Source organism: Camellia sinensis, chromosome 10 (assembly GCF_055761805.1).
Source record: "Camellia sinensis isolate YWXY chromosome 10, ASM5576180v1, whole genome shotgun sequence".
Classification (NCBI taxonomy): Eukaryota; Viridiplantae; Streptophyta; class Magnoliopsida; order Ericales; family Theaceae; genus Camellia; species Camellia sinensis.
In genome coordinates this window covers 172,706,701-172,726,066 of record NC_138970.1, presented here as the reverse complement: position 1 = coordinate 172,726,066, position 19,366 = coordinate 172,706,701, and the positions used below count along the sequence as shown (strand labels likewise).

Here is a 19,366-nt window from a genome sequence, read left to right as displayed (position 1 = left end):
CAAGCTGTGAGCACTAAATTTTTTCTCTTTTTGGTCCAAAGAATGGTCCGAGTTTTGCAAAAATGGAATAATTTTTGAGAAAATCCGTCAACTTCATTAAAAGTCCTCAAAATCTATTTTCGCAAATGACCATTTCCCGATCAAACATGAAATCAACCTTTGAGATGTATAACTACATTCGTCTTGTAACTACACCCGTCATGAAGGAGAAATAGGACAACTGAATCAAATGGGGCTGAGTCGAATAAAGATACACCAACCAAACATGGTCAAGATGAGTGAGTTAAAAAATGATTAGGGCCGAACTTTAAGATGAAGTTGGTTACGTATCCCAAAGATATGAATCAGGCCATACGTAGTTCCGGCTAAGGTTCACTCAGGTAGTGACACTCTCCTTTTGTGCTCTAACTTTTGCCAAAGTCTCCCTTTTGGGTTTTCAACCTTGCGAGTTTTTCATTTTTCTATTTTTCTTATGCTCTAATTTTTGGCTTGGTCACCCTTTCAGGTTTTCGGCCCAGCCTCTCAAGGATAGTACTTCTTTAGCTTGTCGATGTTGATTGGTTATGAGAATTCTAAATGGCCGTTACTTTTGACCACATAAATTTGATAATGTAGGGATCCCTCCAATTTGGGTTTAAATTTGCCCCTAGTGTAGTGGATAGGAACTCGACTGTCCTTTAGTAATAAAACTCATTCTCTCAGATTCAAGGATTTGACTTCTTTTCTTGTCTTCATTAGCTTGAGAAATGATCCAGTTTGAATCTTTGTCACATTCGACATTATTGCCCTTAATTCAAGGGTTGCTTCAAATCTGAATCACATCCGACCTTATTGCCCCTAGTTTAATGGCTGCCTCTATTCTGGCTATGCAAGCCTTATACTTTGGTTGATTAGTGAACATTATGAATCAAGGTTTGAAAGATAAGGAGGTCGGACCTCAAGTTAAGAGGGATCCTATGCTGTACAATCTTAAGATCAATTCCAGGAATGTCTTCATAGGACCACGCAAAATATTTTTTGAAATCTTTTAACAAAGTGACTAATCGCTCGTGCTCTTACGAAGACAATATATAACCAATTTGGACCAAGCCAAGATTCTTCTCAGTACCCACATTAACAGAAATGATCTCATTCATCAAGGGCTTAGCACCTATCTCTCCCTCTTAGTCGATCAAAATTTACAAATCCCGAGAAATTTCTTCCTTTTTGTTTTTATCAGAGTTTTGGAAAGAAGTTTTGTAATTTTTTGGTTAATGCAATAAATTAAAGGCACAGAGAAGTAGGCAAAATCTATGGCACTTTTATTAAAAAGAAACTACGACTCAGCAATGACAACAGACTCAAAAGAAAATGACAAAGAAGACCTAGACAGGACAAAAATATCTAGGTTAGCACTTCCGAAATTGACAGACTCTGACTCAATAGAATGACTCGAGCTTGATCCTAACTCTACAAACTTGGTGGAATCAAACTTAGACTCAATACTCAATTCAGAACTTAGAATAAAACCATTCTCAAATTGCTAGTCAATGTATGGGCCATCCATAACATTCAAAATAAAGCCCGTGCAATCATCAGGTGGTCACTTCCCATTCACATAAAGGGTCGGATATTCTACAAGTTCTATTTATTTACACTTGTAGACTTTGTGGGATATCGGATTTTTCTGAAGCAATGGTGTTACAACAACTTAGCAAAAACAAAACGGAACTTCTAATCAGAACTATGGCAACACTTTGGCCCAATTTGCACAACTGATCGTTGTATGCCCCCATTGGAAAAAAAAAAAACTGAACCCTACCAACTGACATGCCTGAACCACTATTTAGAATTTGAGAACCCCAGATCCTATACATTGCACATAGCAGAAAAAAGAACAAACACCCCTATGGGGGCTGGGTTTACCCTATCCTAGCTTTGAAATGATCTAGGGTTTCATTATTCCAACAAGGTGGTATCATACAACTTTGAAATGGGAAAGTATCCTATCCTATTTTTGGAAGGCACTGTAGCTCACTATATGCATAAGGTCAGCTCTACTCTACGGATTGAAGTTAAGGTGACGTCACTAAAAAGTCCTTTGAGCAATAACCAATAAAGATCCTAGAAAGTCGGAAGAATCAGTATAGCCTCTCTTCAAAGTCCGAGAACCTTAGATAGTAGAGCTAACTTTTTGACAGATCTTAAATGGTATTAACACAAGGTTTCCAAAGTAATACGGAGGCGGTATAGTGTCACAAATCACTTGCCAATGCTCCCACCAAGATTTGGGCAACACAGGGACTTTAAATGCACTAATGTATGCAATGCAATCAACATATAATTAAAAATAAAAATCATATCATGGAGCTCGAGTCAAGGTTTCATAATATCCCTAGCAGAGTCGCCAGAAACTACAACATCACCTAGGGATTACCTGCGCGTGTTAAACAGTTCGAACTCCTGAGATCTTTGCGATCTAGTCTCATGAATGCAATATGAAACATAGATGAGAGTCTAAATTTTGAAACTTTTATTGAAAATCCATTTTATTGCAATTTTGTCAAAAATGGACTGTGTCATCAGATTCCAGAGTCGTCACCTAATATTTTGGGAAATTAGGAATCCCATGACTTATGCCAAGGCCATTGTTCGTCGTAACCAAATATGCTTGGCTCGGAACCTTAGGTATGAGAGGGGAAGGTCAATAATGAGCACCCCTGCTCACTCGATCAAAGATTGGCCTCTACTAAATCATGATATGAGTTTTATTTGCTTTATATGTTCATATTTTGATTTATTTAATAAATACTCAAAATTTACTATGTGAAACACATAAGTATATATACTATGTCATTCATCTTGGAACAATTTGAGTTCATGTATTTTTTGAAAAAGTTTTGAAGATGCACAACTCAAAAAAATTAAGTTTACAAACATGAAAATCAATATCATTCCAAATTAAGTGACACAACCTCCATCCACTGGCATTCATAGATATATATCACATAAGCAAATAGTCACATGGTAGGATGCTAAACATAATAAGAAAATTATGTACAAGCGGGATACTAAAGCAAAACAACTTACATATTTACTGACGTCCCACGTACAGTTACAAAACAAAGTAAAATATGTATGATCCTATATACAAAATCCTAATGCAATACATAAACAAGAATGCTTCTAAAGATCCAACTTCTAAAACATGACATGTGAAACATTGCAACACATGTGATAGCACTCAAAATCAGGTAATAATCAATTAAAGCACAAAGACGCAAATTTAGTCAGATTTAGGCATGAATCATGTATGTAAAAGCATGGATATGCATGGCATGCAAGATATATACATATGTATAGTCAGGGAAAGCGGTTAAAGTATGAGATAGATAAGAAGTGGGGATGGAGAATTATTACAACATTTTAAATATTACAAATCTGAGGGAGATGAATAACTATTACAACACAATATAAAAATCTTCACAAACACTTAAAAGAAAATAAACATAAGAAAATAGCAGCTTCAAGCGCCTCAAAGACCAGCGGAGGTTGATATTCTCAACGTCAGAAGGTTGCCCGATTTTACCTAGAGGTCACGGGCATGGTCATGAAGCTCGCGGGCGCGATGTTGTACTTTTAGGTGGCTGCTAGGCCAACTAACGGGCTGGGTAGCCTGGTAGGCTCGGCCAAACTCTGTTTTCTTAGATTTTCACAACAAAAACAGAACTAAAAACAATATATATGGGAGTCTCAACTCACCACTTTCAATTAGATTACAACAATGTATAATATAAAAAGAAATCAAAGCAAAAGAGCAAAATAAATAAGAAATGCAAGAAAATGAAAACTTTGTGAAATTCACCTTCCAAGGAAAGGATGAGCTCCATAGTTAACAAAATCCCTTTTGATCACCCTAAAGTGTAGGAAGTGTGTTCTCAAATCCTAAATTCGAAATTATGGAGTTCATGGTATGAAAAATGGCTATCCTTCTAGTTTTTCTCACTTTCTATCAGTAATCGCTTTTCCTTATGATCAAGGCAATTGATCTTTGACTATATCAGAATTTTTGGAGTTGTTTTGGTGTATAGAAATGAGAAATTTCAGTAGCTATGGAAGCTTGGAAGTGTTTTGGCTCAAGGTTGTAATTTAGACAATTTTTCCTCTTTTGCTCTCTTTTTTCTGTAACTCTCTCGAATGATTTTCCTCCTTATTCCACCCTTTCCCTCTTTAATATACAATTTGAATGTATAAGCCATGAAGGAATAAACAAGTCAAGGAATGAGGGAGAAGGTGGAAGACAAAGGTGATGGGGATGACAAGGATGATAATGATGATCAAGACTTTGTTGCTTTGGATTCATCCTTTATGACAAGGCCAAAACCTCTTTTGATAATGGAGGGTGAGTGGGTGCACTTGAATGGATCATAAAAAGGGTAAATGGGGCTGTCCCAACCTAACCAAAACGCAAAAAAGCGGGTCTGCTGCTGTCTCGACCAAGTCACCAAATTTTGCTCTTAAGCCTGACTTTAAACGGGCATATTTTCCTTATCTGGACTCGATTTTCGGTGATTCTTGAGTCTAAATTGAAGCTCCATAAGTCTACTTTCCAATGGTGATGGCCTCACATCTAAATTCCGGGATTAGATGTTTACTTGGTTAAAACCTTCCTGCTTTCCGTATGAGATACGGTTAGGTATGCTTGTTGGTTATACCACCTTTGCTCCTTTCATGTAAAATGTGTTAAGATTAGTTATTTGCCCAGTTAAAACATTCCCCCTCTCTGTATGAGATATGGTTAGGTATGCCTGTTGGTTACACCACCTTTGCTACTTTCACGTGAAATGTGTTTGGATTAGATGTTTACCCAGTTAAAACCTTCCCCCTCTACATATGAGATATGGTTAGGTACACCTGTTGGTTACACCACCTTTGTTAGGATTATATGTTTACCTAGTTAAAACCCTTTCCCCTTTTCATATGAGATACAGTTAGGTATGTTTGTTGGTTACACTATATTTTCACCTTTCATGTGAAACGTATTAGGATTTGATATTTACCTGGTTAAAATCTTCCCCTTTTCCGTATGAGATACGGTTAGGTATACTTGTTGGTTACACTACATTTTCACCTTTCATGTGAAACATGTTACGATTAGATGTTTACCAGGTCAAAACCTTCCCCCTTTCCGTATGAGATACGATTAGGTATGCTTGTTGGTTACACCACCTTTGTTTATTTCACGTAAAACGTGTTAGGATTAGATGTTTACCCGGTTTAAACCTTCCCCCTCATCGTATGACATATGATTAGGTACGCTTGTTGGTTACACCACCTTTGCTCATTTCACATGAAACATGTTACAATTAGATGTTTATCTGGTTAAAACCTTTCCCCTCTCCGTATGAGATACTGTTAGGTACGCCTGTTAGTAACACCACATTTGCTCTTTTTACTTGAAACATGTTAGGATTAGATGTTTACCCGGTTAAAACCTTCTCCATTTCTGTATGAGATACGGTTAGGTATGCTTATTTGTTACACCACATTTTCACCTTTCACGTGAAACGTATTAGGATTTGATGTTTACCTATTTAAAATCTCCGTCCTTTCCATATGAGATACGGTTAGGTATGCTTGTTGGTTACACGGCATTTTCATTTTTCACGTGAAACGTGTTAGGATTAGATGTTTACCTGGTTAAAACCTTTTCCATATGAGATACGGTTAGGTATACTTGTCGATTACACAACTTTTGTTCCTTTCATGTAAAACGTGTTAGGATTAGATGTTTACTCGGTTAAAACCTTTCCCCTCTCTGTATGAGATACGATTAGATATGCCTGTTGGTTACACCACCTTTGCTCCTTTCACGTGAAACGTGTTAGGATTAGATGCTTATCCAATTAAAACTTTCCCTCTCCCCGTATGAGATATGGTTAGGTACGCTTGTTGGTTACACTACCTTTGCTCATTTCACATGAAACGTGTTAGGATTGGATGTTTACCTAGTTAAAACCTTCTCCTTCTCCGTATGAGATACGGTTAGGTATGCTTGTTGGTCACACCCCATTTTCACCTTTCACGTGAAACGTGTTAGGATTTGATGTTTACCTAGTTAAAATCTCTCACATTTTCGTATGAGATACGGTTTGGTATGTTTGTTGGTTACACCACATTTTCACCTTTCACGTGAAACGTTTTAGGACTAGAAGTTTACTTGGTTAAAACCTTTCCCCTTTCCGTAGGAGATACGGTTAGGTATGCTTTTCGGTAACACCACATTTGCTCCTTTCACGTAAAATGTGCGAAGATTAGATGTTTACCCGGTTAAAATCTTCTCCTTCTTCGTATGAGATACGGGTAGGTACACTTGTTGGTTACAACACTTTTGCTCATTTCATGTAAAGTGTTTTAGGATTAGATGTTTACCTAGTAAAAACGTTCCCCCTCTTCGTTTGAAATACGGTTAGGTACGCTTGTTGGTTACACCACATTTGCTCATTTCACGTGAAATGTGTTAGGATTAGATGTTTACCCAGTTAAAACCTTCCCTTTCCGTATGAGATACGGTTAGGTACACTTCTTGGTTACACCACCTTTGCTGCTTTAACGTGAAATGTGTTAGGATTAGATGTTTACCTGGTTAAAACCTTCTCCATTTCCGCATGAGATACAGTTAGGTATGCTTGTTGGTTACACCACATTTTAACCTTTCACGTGGAACGTATTAGGATTTGATGTTTACTTGGTTAAAACCTTCCCCTTCTTCGTATGAGATATGGTTAGGTGTGTCTGTTGGTTACACCACTATACCTCTTCCCGCATGAAACGCGTTTGGATCTCAGGTTGACTATTTCTCCTCTCATGTGAGACGTGTTAAGATTTTGAGTTCACTTTTGTTCTATTAACTGAGATGTGGCACATTTAATGCAATATGGCACATTTGTGTGCAATGCACTCTCTCTATTATTTGTGTTGTGGCACATTTATATGCGTTATACCCTCTGTTAGGCTTTATGTCATTTGCACGGGGCTTGTCTCTTATGTTACTATCTTCATATCTTTATTATCACTCCACAATATAGCATCCTATTACATAATCATGAATTTTCAAAACAGACGACTACGCGAAGCGTGCGAGTCTAACTTTCAAATTGTATGTCGAGCATGTCATTTGCATTATGCCCTGAACTACGCTGTTTTGATTCCTTGCAATGGGATACATAGGCAACCTTCAGGTTCAACCACTTGCATTGCATCTTGTTTGTTTGCCCATGTCTTACGGCCTTGTCAAAAGGGTCGTCTTCGGGCTTTGACATTCCCTCACGTCATGAAATGACTTTGAATCTTGTCAAAGAGGGGCAACTGTAGACACCCCATTTTGACCAACCCTAAGACTTGGGTGCTTTCTTTTTATAACCCTATGATGAATGACAAGAAGGTGTTTTTCACAAAATTCTCAACAAGAAAAATGAAATTTGGTTTTCTCTCAAACAACCTTACGCCCCATTTTGGCCAAACTATTTTAGACCTTAAAACCCTCTTTTCAAAATATTTTTTCAAATGTTTCTATGATGTTCTGAGGGTCCCATTTTGATTAAAATATTTCACTTTTTAGTAAACCGAGTAAGGACAAAGTGGAAATAAATGGAAGGGAGGTGAACTCTTTGAAAATATTTAAAAACGTCTTCTTTATAGGTTTGGAGTTGAAAGAAATAGAAGGGGATGCAAGAAAACTGGTTTAGGAAAAGGATGAGCATCAAATCGTTAAGAAATAAATGAACAGCCTTCACTAAATTGAACATATCTCTTTGCACACTTGGAGTTTAGATACGAGGCCACCCCATTATAAAGTAGACTTCTGGGGCTTCAATTTAGACTTAAGAATCACCTAAAACCAAGTTTGAATAAGGGAGATATGCTTATTTGAAGTCGGGCTTAAAAGCAGATTTTGGTGACCCGGCCCAAGAAAGTAGCAAACCCGTTTTTTTTGGTTTTGGTTCGTTGGGACACTCTATTGACCCATTTTATGATCCATTCAAGTGCACCCACTCACCATTCATTATCTCCACTCACCCTCCATTATCAAAAGAGGTTTTGACCTTGTCATAAAGGATGAATCAAAAGCAACAAAGTCTTGATCATCATTATCATCCTTGTCATCCCCATCACCTATGTCTTCCACCTTGTCCCCCATTCCTTGAATTGTTTATTATTTCATGGCTTATACATTTAGATTGTATATTAAAGAGGGAGAGGATGGAATGAGGAGAAATATCATTCAAGAAAGTTAGAGAGAAAAGAGAGCAAAAGAGGAAAAATTGTCTAAATTGCAACCTTGAGCCAAAACTCCCAAGCTTCCATAGCTACTGAAATTCCTCATTTCCATACACCAAAACCACTTCAAAAATTGTGATATAGCCAAAGATCAATTGCCTTGATCATAAGGAAGACTGTTTAGTGATTGAAAGTGAGAAAAATTAGAGAGTTAGCCATTTTCCATACCATAAACTCCATAATTTTGAATTGACGATTTGAGAACACACTTCCTACACTTGAGGGTGATCAAGAGGGAGTTTGTGAACTAAGGAGTTCATTCTTTCCTCGGAAGGTGAATTTCACAAACTTTTCATTTTTTTGCATTTCTTACTTATTTTGCTCTTTTGCTTTGATTTCTTATTATATTATATATTGTTATAATCTAATTGAAAGTTGTGAGTTGAGACTCCCATATATATGTATATATTGTTTTTAGTTTTGTTTTTGTTTTAGAAATCTAAGAAAATAGAGTTTAGCCAAGCCTGCTGGGATACCTGGCCCGTTAGTTGGCTGGGTAGCCACCTAAAAGTACACCATCGTGGCGGCGACTTTCATGACCGTGCTCGCGACCTCTAGGCAAAACCGGATAGCCTTCTGCTCTCTTTTCTTCCTAACTCTCTCAAATGATTTTCTTCTTTTTCACTAACTCATTTGCCTCCCAAAATAGGGCGTAAGAAATGAACAACATTCACTAAATTAGGCATATCTCTTTGTACACTTGGAATTTAGATGTGAGACCACCATCATTGGAAACGAGACTTCTGGGGCTTCAATTTAGACTCAAGAATCACCTAAAACTGAGTCCAGATAAGGGAGATATGCTCATTTGAAGTCAGGATTAAGAGCAAATTTTGTTAACCCAGCCCGAGACAGCAGCAGAACCATTTTTTTTTTTGGTTCAGTTGGGACACCCGTTGACCCATTTTCTGATCCATTTATCTCCACTCACCCTCCATTATCAAAAGAGATTTCGGCCTTGTCATAAAAGATGAATCAAAAGCACCAAAGTCTTGATCACCATCGTTATCCTTGTTATCCCCATCACCTTTGTTTTCCACCTTGTCCCCCATTCCTTGACTTGTTTATTCCATCTTGGCTTATACATACAGATTGTATACTAACGAGGGAGAGGATGCAATGAAAAAGAGGAAAATCATTCGAGAGAGTTAGAAACAAAATAGAGCAGAAGGTTGCTCGATTTTGCCTAGAGGTCGCGGGCATAGTCATGAAGGTCGCGGGCGCAATAATGTACTTTTAGGTGGCTACCCGGCCAACTGACGAACCAGGTAGCCCGGTAGGCTCAGCCAAACTCTATTTTCTTATATTTTTACAACAAAAATGAAATTGAAAACAATATACATGGGAGTCTTAACTCACCACTTTCAATTAGACTACAAAAATATATAATATAACAGGAAATCAAAGTAAAAGAGCAAAATAAGTAAGAAATACAAGAAAATAAAAAGTTTGTGAAATTCACTTTCCAAGGAAAGGATGAACTCCTTAGATCACAAACTCCCCCTTGATCACCCTCAAGTGTAGGAAGTGTGTTCGCAAATCCTAAATTCAAAATTATGGAGTTTATGGTATGGAAAGTGACTAACTCTCTAGTTTTTCTCACTTTCAATCAATAAATAGTCTTCCTTATGATCAAGGCAATTGATCTTTGGCTATATCACAATTTTTGGAGTAGTTTTGGTGTATGGAAATGAGGAATTTCAGTAGCTGTGGAAGCTTGGAAGTGTTTTGGCTCAAAGTTGCAATTTAGACAATTTTTTCTCTTTTGCTCTCTTTTTCCTTTTACTCTCTCGAATGATTTTTCTCCTCATTCCATCCTCCCTCTCTTTAATATACAATATGAATGCATAAGCCATGAAAGAATAAACAAATCAAGGAATGGGGGACAAGGTGGAAGACAAATGTGATGGGGATGACAAGGATGATAATAATGATCAAGACTTTGTTGCTTTTGATTCATCCTTTATGACAAGGCCAAAACCTCTTTTGATAATTGAGGGTGAGTGGAGATAATGAAGGATGAGTGGGTGTACTTGAATGGATTAGAAAATGGGTCAATGGGTTGTCCCAACTGAACCAAAAAAAAAAAAAAAAAATGGGTCTGCTGCTGTCTCGGGCCGAGTCACCAAAATTTGTTTTTAAGCTCGATTTCAAACGGGTATATCTCTCTTATTCGGACTCAGTTTTAAGTGATTCTTGAGTGAAAATTGAATCCCCAGAAGTATACTTTCCAATGGTGGTAGCATGACATCCAAATTCCAAGTGTACAGAGAGATATGTCTAATTTAGTGAAGGCTATTCATTTCTGTCTTAACAATTTGATGCTCATCTTTTTCCTAAACCAGTTTTCTTCCACCCCCTCCTATTTCCTTCAACTCTAAACCTATAAAGAAAATGTTTTTAAATATTTCACCTCCCTTCTATTTATTTTCACTTTGTCTTTACTCAGTTTACTAAAAAGTGCAACATTTTGATCGAAAGAGTTCACCTCCCAGAAACTGTAACATCACCCAGGGGGTACCTGCGGGTGTTAAACAGTTCAGACTCTCGAGATCTCTGCAATCTAGTCTCATGAATGCAATGTGAAACATAGATGAGAGTCCAAATTTGAAAACTTTTATTGAAAATCCATTTTATTGCAATTTTGTCAAAAATGGACTGCGTTATTAGATTTTAGAGTTGTCACCTAATATTTTAGGAAATTAGGAAATCCATGATTCGTGCCAAGGCTACTGTTCATCGTAACCAAAGATGCTTGGCTCTTTACCTTAGGTATGAGAGGGGAAGGTCAATAATGAGCACCCCCGCTCACCTAATCAAAGATCAGCCTCTACTAAACCATGATATGAGTTTTATTTGCTTTATATGTTCACATTTTGATTTATTTAATAAATCCTAAAAATTTACTATGTGAATCATACAAGTATACATTATGTCATTCATCTTGCAACAATTTGAGTTCACGTATTTTTTGAAAGAGTTTTGAAGATGTACAACTCAAAGAAATTGAGTTTACAAACATGAAAATCAATATTATTCCAAATTAAGCGACACAACCTCCATCCACCGGTATTCATATAGATATATCACATAAGCAATAGTCACATGGAAGGATGCTAAACATAATAAGAAAATTATGTACAAGCAGGATGCTAAAGCATAACAACTTACATATTTACTGACGTCCCACGAACAGCTACAAAACAAAGTTAGTAAAATATGCATGATCCTATATACAAAATCCTAATGCAATACATAAACAAGAATGCTTCTAAAGATCTAGCTTCTAAAACATGACATGTGAAACATTGCAAAACATGCAATAGCGCACAAAATCAAGTAATAATCAATTAAAGCACAAAGATGAAAATTTAGCTAGATTTAGGCATGAATCATGTATGTAAAAGCATGGCTATGCATGCCATGCAAGATATATATATATATATATATGTACATTTAGGGAAAGCGATTAAAGAATGGGATAGATAAGAAGTGGGGATGAGAAATTATTACAACACTTTAAATATTACAAATACGAGTGAGATGAATAAATATTACAACACAATATAAAATCCTCACAAACACTCAAAATAAAATAAACATAAGAAAATAGTAGCTTCAAGCGCCTCAAAGACCATCGGAGGTGGATCTTCTCAACGTCGGAAGGCTGCCCGGTTTTGCCTAGAGATCGCGGGCACGGTTATGAAGGTAGCGGGCGCGATGGTGTACTTTTAGGTGGCTATCTGGCCAACTAACGGGCTAGGTAGCTTGGTAGGCTCGGCCAAACTCTTTTTTCTTTGATTTCCACAATAAAAACATAACTAAAAACAATATATATGAGAGTCTCAAGTCACCACTTTAATTAGATTACAACAATATATAATATAAAAAGAAATCAAAGCAAAAGAGCAAAATAAATAAAAAATGCAAGAAAATAAAAACTTTGTGAAATTCACCTTCCAAGGAAATGATGAACTCTTTAGTTCACAAACTTCCTCTTGATCACCCTCAAGTGTAGGGAGTGTGTTCTTAAATCCTAAATTCGAAATTATGGAGTTTATGGTATGGAAAGTGGCTAATTCTCTAGTTTTTCTCACTTTCAATCACTAAACACTATTCCTTATGATCAAGGTAATTGATCTTTGGCTATATCAGAATTTTTGGAGTGGTTTTGGTGTATGGAAATGAGGAATTCCAGTAGCTACAGAAGCTTGGAAGTGTTTTGGCTCAAGGTTGCAATTTAGACAATTTTTCCTCTTTTGCTCTCTTTTCTCTCTAACTCTGTCGAATGATCTCCTCATTCCACCCTCCCCCTCTTTAATATACAATATGAATGTATAAGCCATGAAGGAATAAAAAAGTCAAGGAATGGGGGACAAGGTGGAAGACAAAGGTGACGGGGATGACAAGGATGATAATGATGATCAAGACTTTGTTGCTTTTGATTCATCCTTTATGACAAGGCCAAAACCTCTTTTGATAATGGAGGGTGAGTGGAGATAATGGAGGATGAGTGGTGCACTTTAATAGATCAGAAAGTGGGTCAATGGGGTGTCCCAACCGAACCAAAACAGGTCTGCTGCTGTCTCAGGTTGAGTCAACAAAATCTGCTCTTAAGCCCGACTTTAAATGGGCATATCTCCCTTATCCTAACTTGGTTTTTGGTGATTCTTGAGTCTAAATTGAAGCCCCAGAAGTCTACTTTCCAATGGTGATGGAATCATATCTAAAGGCTAAGTTTACAAAGAGATATGACTAATTTTGTAAAGGCTATTCATTTCTTTGTTAACGATTTGGTGCTTATCCTATTCCTAAATTAGTTTTCTTCCATCCCTTCCTATTTCCTTCTATTCCAAACCTATAAAGAAGATGTTTTTAAATATTTTTCAAAGAGTTCACATCCCTTCCATTTATTTATACTTTGTCCTTACTTGGTTTACTGAAAAGTATCAAAATGGGAGTCTCAGAACATCGTAAAAACATTTTGAAAAATATTTTAAAATGAGGGTTTTAAGGTCTAAAATGGTTTGGCCAAAATGGGGCGTAAGGTTTTTGTGAGAAAACAAAATTCCATTTTTCTTAAAAGAAAGCTCGCAAGTCTTAGAGCTGATCAAAATGAGGTGTCTACACTAGGATTAATTCTTTACCAGTTTAGCTAGTACTTGTAAATTAAATTTATTTTGAGTGTGACATTTAACACATTATTATTTTTGGGTATGTAGGTTTTTTTTTTAATTTATTTATTTTTATAATTTTAAATTTTCTATATCAATGCTAAACTGTTTGGTACAAACTTACTAAGATGCCGAAAGAGAATCCGGCAATGACAGAGTTTTCGACCGACACAGCAGCGAGTTCCATAGTTTTGACATGGCCGGCGGCGAAGACTTAAGTGATAGCTCCAAGAGGATACTAGCATATGGCGGTGGAGATAGTCGGACCAGCAAGGTTCCAGACATAGTTCTAAATATCAGAAAATTGGAGTGCTAATTCGGATATGGGCCGGTATACTGGTGAGAATGAAATTTGCAACCGTAACATTCGATTCTCGGTACGTATCGGCCTGAATCCTATACATGAGCGATACAGTTCTGATACACATTTGCCATCGCTAGTACAGATGAAATTGGAGCAGAGAACCTGCAAAAGCAAAAGCAAAAGCAATTGCAGAAAAGAAAGGAATAACCCATCACATACATGTACATCACTCACTCAGACCTTTCACTTCAAATGCTTTGTCTTCTTCAAGCAATTTCACACTTCCACGGACCATAAATTTAATAAAAGTTATAGATTTGCAGTTCACATTTCACAATCTAACTTCTTTGTGGCTTGGCTCTATAGATCTAAGCTTCTTTCTTTGGGCTGTGTGGAGTTCACTTCAACCTTCAACTTGAGGAGACAACAACCTGTAAACAAAATCCCTCAATAGGACCAAACCCAAATCCTCAATCAAACCCAAATCCAAACCCATCTCCTGGTGGCATCGATCTTGTAAAGTGTTACAGGGAGAAGCATTGAATCGATCATTAATGTAGGCCTGACTTTGCCCAAAACCAAAGCCGCCGCTTTCAAGCTTCTTCAAAGAAGGTTTGTCTCCCTCAGTTGCAACTTGCAAGTTATAATTTGTGCTATTGTTATGCTCTGTTTTGTTGTTGTTGTTGTTGTTGTTGTTCTGTTTATATTTTTTTCCCTTTCAGTTTCATAATTGCCTTTTTAAGCCATTGTTCTGCATCTTTTAGAGATAGAAAAAGAGAGAGAGAGAGAGAGAGAGAGAGAGAGGAATGTTTGTGGTTATATTATGGTATGGGAGATTGAAATGGATAAGAAGAGAGAGGTACTCAGGTACATAAAGGTGCTTGTGTTTATGGTGGATTTGTAGATTGTAAATGTTTAGGGTTTTTTTTTTTAATTTTTAATTTTTTTATTTGTTTGTACATGTATACCTCTGTTTATATTAATATATATATTTATTTTGTTGTCAGTTGAGCAAGGGAAAAAAAACAAGAAAAATAAATATTGAAATGAAGATCTTCGTCTGTCAAAAGCTTGGATCCACAAACAAGATTAGTGGAAATGTTTGTGATTGTTCATTGTTTTGTTTTGTTTTTGTTTTTGTTTTTTTTTGTTAAAGAGGTTTAATATTTCAGATTTTTTATTTTTATTTAAAGAGGTTTAATCTATCAGATTTTTTATTTCAGATTTTATTTTATTATTTCAGATTATTTTAGATTTTGTTTCAAATTTTTTAATCTATCAGATTTTTTATTTCAGATTATTTTTAAAGAGGTTTCATCTGTCAAATTTTTTTAAAGAGCTTTAATTGTTAAGTAAAGAAGTTTAATAATTTAGATTTTTTATTTTTATTTTAAATGCATTATTGTTACTATCTAAATTAGAATTACAATATTTGTCAATTGAAAATTGTTATTGTATATAATTGAAAGTTATAATGGCGCACAGAGGTGGTTCTAGTGGAAAACCTCCAAGTGATGATATTGTTTGGAAATTTGGAATTCCACTAGAAAATACTAGTCATAAAATTTGGTGTACATTTTGTGGAAAAGAGCTAAATGGTGGTATAACTAGGTTAAAGCAACATTTGGCCCATATGAAAGGTAAAGTAGCACCTTGTACTAATGTCAGTGGTGAAGTTCGGACACTAATGATGGATCATTTGAATAATTATAAGGGCAAAAAGCTTGACAAAAGGAAGATGAATGAGGAATTGACAGAACAAATTAGAGCCAGTTAGTGTGATGATGATGAAAATGATGAGGAGGACCTAGAAATGGTTATGGCGCGACAAATTAGGGCTAGTGATATTGAGGTTGCATGTCTTCCTGGTTTTGCTCGGCGAAGTCATAGTGTTCGTGAGGCTAGTACAGGTAAGAAATGGATTGATACATCCTCTCCAGAAGTTCAATTATTAGACATAGACGTGGATCTTCATAGGACCAAAGGCAACAAACAATCCAAACTCTCCTATAGATTCTTGAGAGAAGCAAAGAAAAAAATTAGAAAGAGTAGTTAGCCAGTTTGTATTGTTCACTCCGGTGCCTACTAATGTTGTTAATTCTAAATGGCTAGAACCAATGCTGGATAATGCAAGAGAGGTTGGAAAAGGAACAAAGCTACCTAGTTCTTATGAAGTAAGCCTCTAACTTAAAGTTTGAAAAACTTTTTCTATGTTTAAAAATAAATAAATTATTAAGATTCTTGTTAATAGTTTTTGTTTGTTATTTATTATTAAACAAGTAACTGAAGTTTATTTACCAATAGAGTATGAAGCTTTACAAAATTGAATAAAATCTCATAAATCTAGTTGGGCTGAGAGAGGTGTTACAATTATGTTCGATGGATGGTCTAGGCCCACAAGAAAGCACATTGTTAATTTTCTTGTGTATAGTAATCATAAAACAATTTTTCAAAAGTCTGTGGATATAACTGATGTACCTAGTAGGTCAACTGATTATTACTTGGGCCTCATGGACAAAGTAGTGGACGAAATTGGAGAAAAATATGTTGTGCAAATCGTAACTGATAATGAAGCTGTGATAAAGACAGCTGGTTACAAATTTATACAAAAAAGTGAGAATCTATATTGGACAGGATGTGCAGCTCATTGTATTGATCTTATGTTAGAGGATATTGGGAAGAAAAAAAGTTTGGCAAAGGTGTTGGATTGTACAAAAGTAATCATACGCTTTGTTTACAACTCCAATTGGGTTGTTGATTTCATGAAGAGATTCACAGGAATAGAGAGTTGTTATGTCCTGTCATCACACACTTTGCCACTAATTTCATTACTTTGGAAAGCATTGTTAATCATAAGACTGCTTGACAGGATATGTTTCATTCTCAAGAGTGGAAGCACAACAAATGGTCCAAAAAAGATGATGCAAAAGAACCGAAAAAAATTATACAAAGTAAAGATGTTTGGACCAAGGCAGTAGATGTATTAAAAGTTCAAGAACCACTTCTAAAGGTGCTTAGACTTGTAGAAGGAGATGAAAAGCCCACAATGTGTCTGTTTGGCAGAAATTATTTACAGCTTATTTCAGCTTTCAGCTTAATTTAAGTTATTTTGATGTGTTTGGTTTAACTTATAGCTTATAGCTTATAGCTTTGTGGAAGTCAGAAATCAGCTTATTCTTTGAGTGGGGCAGGAGATGCTTTAAGAATAAGCTGGAAATCAGCTTAAGCTGAAAGTTATAAGCTATAAGCTGTTTAGGCATAAGCTATAAGCACTTTTCAACAGCTCTACCAAACAGGGCTAATGTTGGCCATCAAACAAAATTATCGCTATTATGTAGATTATTGGAAGATTATTGATAATCGATAGGCTTTCCAACTACACACTGACTTGCATACTGCTGTTAAGTAATTTTTAATTTATTTAAATTATAAATTATGTGTTCCTTTGTCTCACTTTTATTATTTTTTTATATTTGAATGTAAGTTATTTTTTAAATCCCATATTCCAATATGAGGAGCACCTTTCTAATCATCGAGAAGTGATGAGTGGAGTTAGAAATGTGATTTCAAGACTTCTACAAGATTTAAACGAGCAAATACAGGCGATAAACCAAGTTAGTCATTATTTAATATTAGTTAAATTGATAACTTATTATTTGACTTGTGAATTGTATTTGTAAAACTGCTTATTGCCTTTTGTTCATTGCAGATCTCTTTATTTTGTAATTGAAAAATCTAGAAATCCCCTAAATATTGATTTGTGATTATGTATCAATTTTAAATAGTTAATAACAATCCCAATCAAACAATCAAAGACAAATCAACACAAAGATTTTACATGAAAAAACCACAATTGAAGCGCTTCCAATTGTGATAAAAAATCACAGGCAAAAGCCACAAAACAATCCACTAAAAAGACAAAAAAGAATTACACTAGTGTACTCTCAATTACCTAGCGAATCCACGCCCGAATCGAACCGACCCCTATGTGCCTCTTTCAGCCCCGTCTTCACCTCGGAATTGTCTTGCCCAACATTGAATCCACAACGACGATGTCAAATCACAACGATGAGCCACTTTGGAATCCACCAAAGCTTCAGGCCCGTATTCTATGGAATCCACTGAAGAATAACTCTCTCTTTTATATAGAATAAACAAACAATCTTTTGATGTATACTTCTTAAACCATGAGTTGAATACTCCATTAAACATCAAAGAAACCAAGCAAAATAGCCCCAGATATAAACCCTAATATCCAAGAAGAAGATCTGGAAACCAAAACCCTAAAATCTGACTGAAACACATATTTATAGTAATTTGTTCCGTGATCTCTACTCGAGTGCAAGAATGGCCGCTCAAGCACAGGAAATTCTGTTTGAGCAGAAAAATGCAACTCCCAGTATTTTTGTAAGCGATCAAACTTCTGGAACCAAAGATTCTTCGCTTGAGCACACAAACGACATAGTCAGCGAAGTGGCAAACACAAAAGAATTAACACCACAAACTTCTCTGCAAGGCACAATTCAGGTTGGATTCGCATCTAAAAACTCATAGCTTCACTGAAATAAAAGTACGAATACAAGTACAACTGAAAGGAGTTTTGTCAAACGAGATTGTCAAGAATAAAAACCTAACAGTAATAAAGAAGATTCTTTTGGTGTTGTGTTAGCACAAATAGCAGTGAAAGCAACAAATCCTGGAAATTATTATATACTCAATCAACTATTAACTATTTTAATTACATATCATTGTTACATTGTCAACACTTATAAGTCAAATTATAACATAATCACTAATAATTAATTGATTTGTATATAGCTGAATGGTGGATCCATTATGGTACATTGGCTCTGGCACTCCAAAAAGTGGCTGTGAGAGTATTGAGCCAAACCACGTCTTCTTCTAATTGTGAACGCAATTGGAGCACATTTATCCTGATACATACTGTACGGGGAGGAAATAATTCTCCTCGTATAATCCTGTTGACCAAATCCACGCTCCTCCGTACGACGTCGCTTTGTCACCTGAAAACACAAACGTGAGCTAGCCGGCGGGTGTGTGCCGGAAACCTCTCCGATGCCTAAGTCAGAAAACTTGACAAATAGACAAAGCTCTATGTTCTCAGAAAGTAAAATTGAATTACCTCCTCCAAGGTGTTGCTTGTGAGCTTTTATAGATTTCGAGTGGCACAATCCTAGTAGGACTTTTATTTCTCCATGCAGAGTCCTCCTAGGATTTATACTCCTAAAGGATAATGCTTATCCTTTTACACCCTCCCCCACTGCTTAAACCAAGTGGGATGGTTTTTACCACGGCCGAACTACCACATGGCCGAAATAAGCTTGCCTATGTAGAGCCACAGAAGGCCGAACTATCCTTAGTTCGGTCCTCTCCGAGAACTCCCTATCTCGGCTGCCCCTGCTCAGCCCGTGGTATGTCTGGACCGAACTACCGGTATGCGACCGGTATAATTGTAAGACCGGTATAACTCCAAGACCGGTCCAACTCTAGTTAACTCCAGACCGGAGTAGCTTTGCACATTCTTGAACCGAAGTAACCGCACCCTTCC

At 36.3% G+C, this 19,366-nt stretch overlaps 1 long non-coding RNA gene and 1 pseudogene across 1 annotated transcript; both read right to left on the bottom strand.

Annotated features, from left to right (window-relative positions):
• The window catches only part of LOC145800871 (protein DETOXIFICATION 31-like), a 47,185-nt pseudogene that overhangs the window by 18,260 nt on the left and 9,559 nt on the right, over nucleotides 1-19,366 (bottom strand).
• Nucleotides 11,804-12,692, bottom strand: LOC145801437 (uncharacterized). The gene is made up of 2 exons (XR_014342938.1): nucleotides 12,276-12,692; nucleotides 11,804-12,140 (listed from the first exon to the last, which is right to left on the bottom strand). It is a non-coding gene; the product is annotated as an uncharacterized LOC145801437 (long non-coding RNA).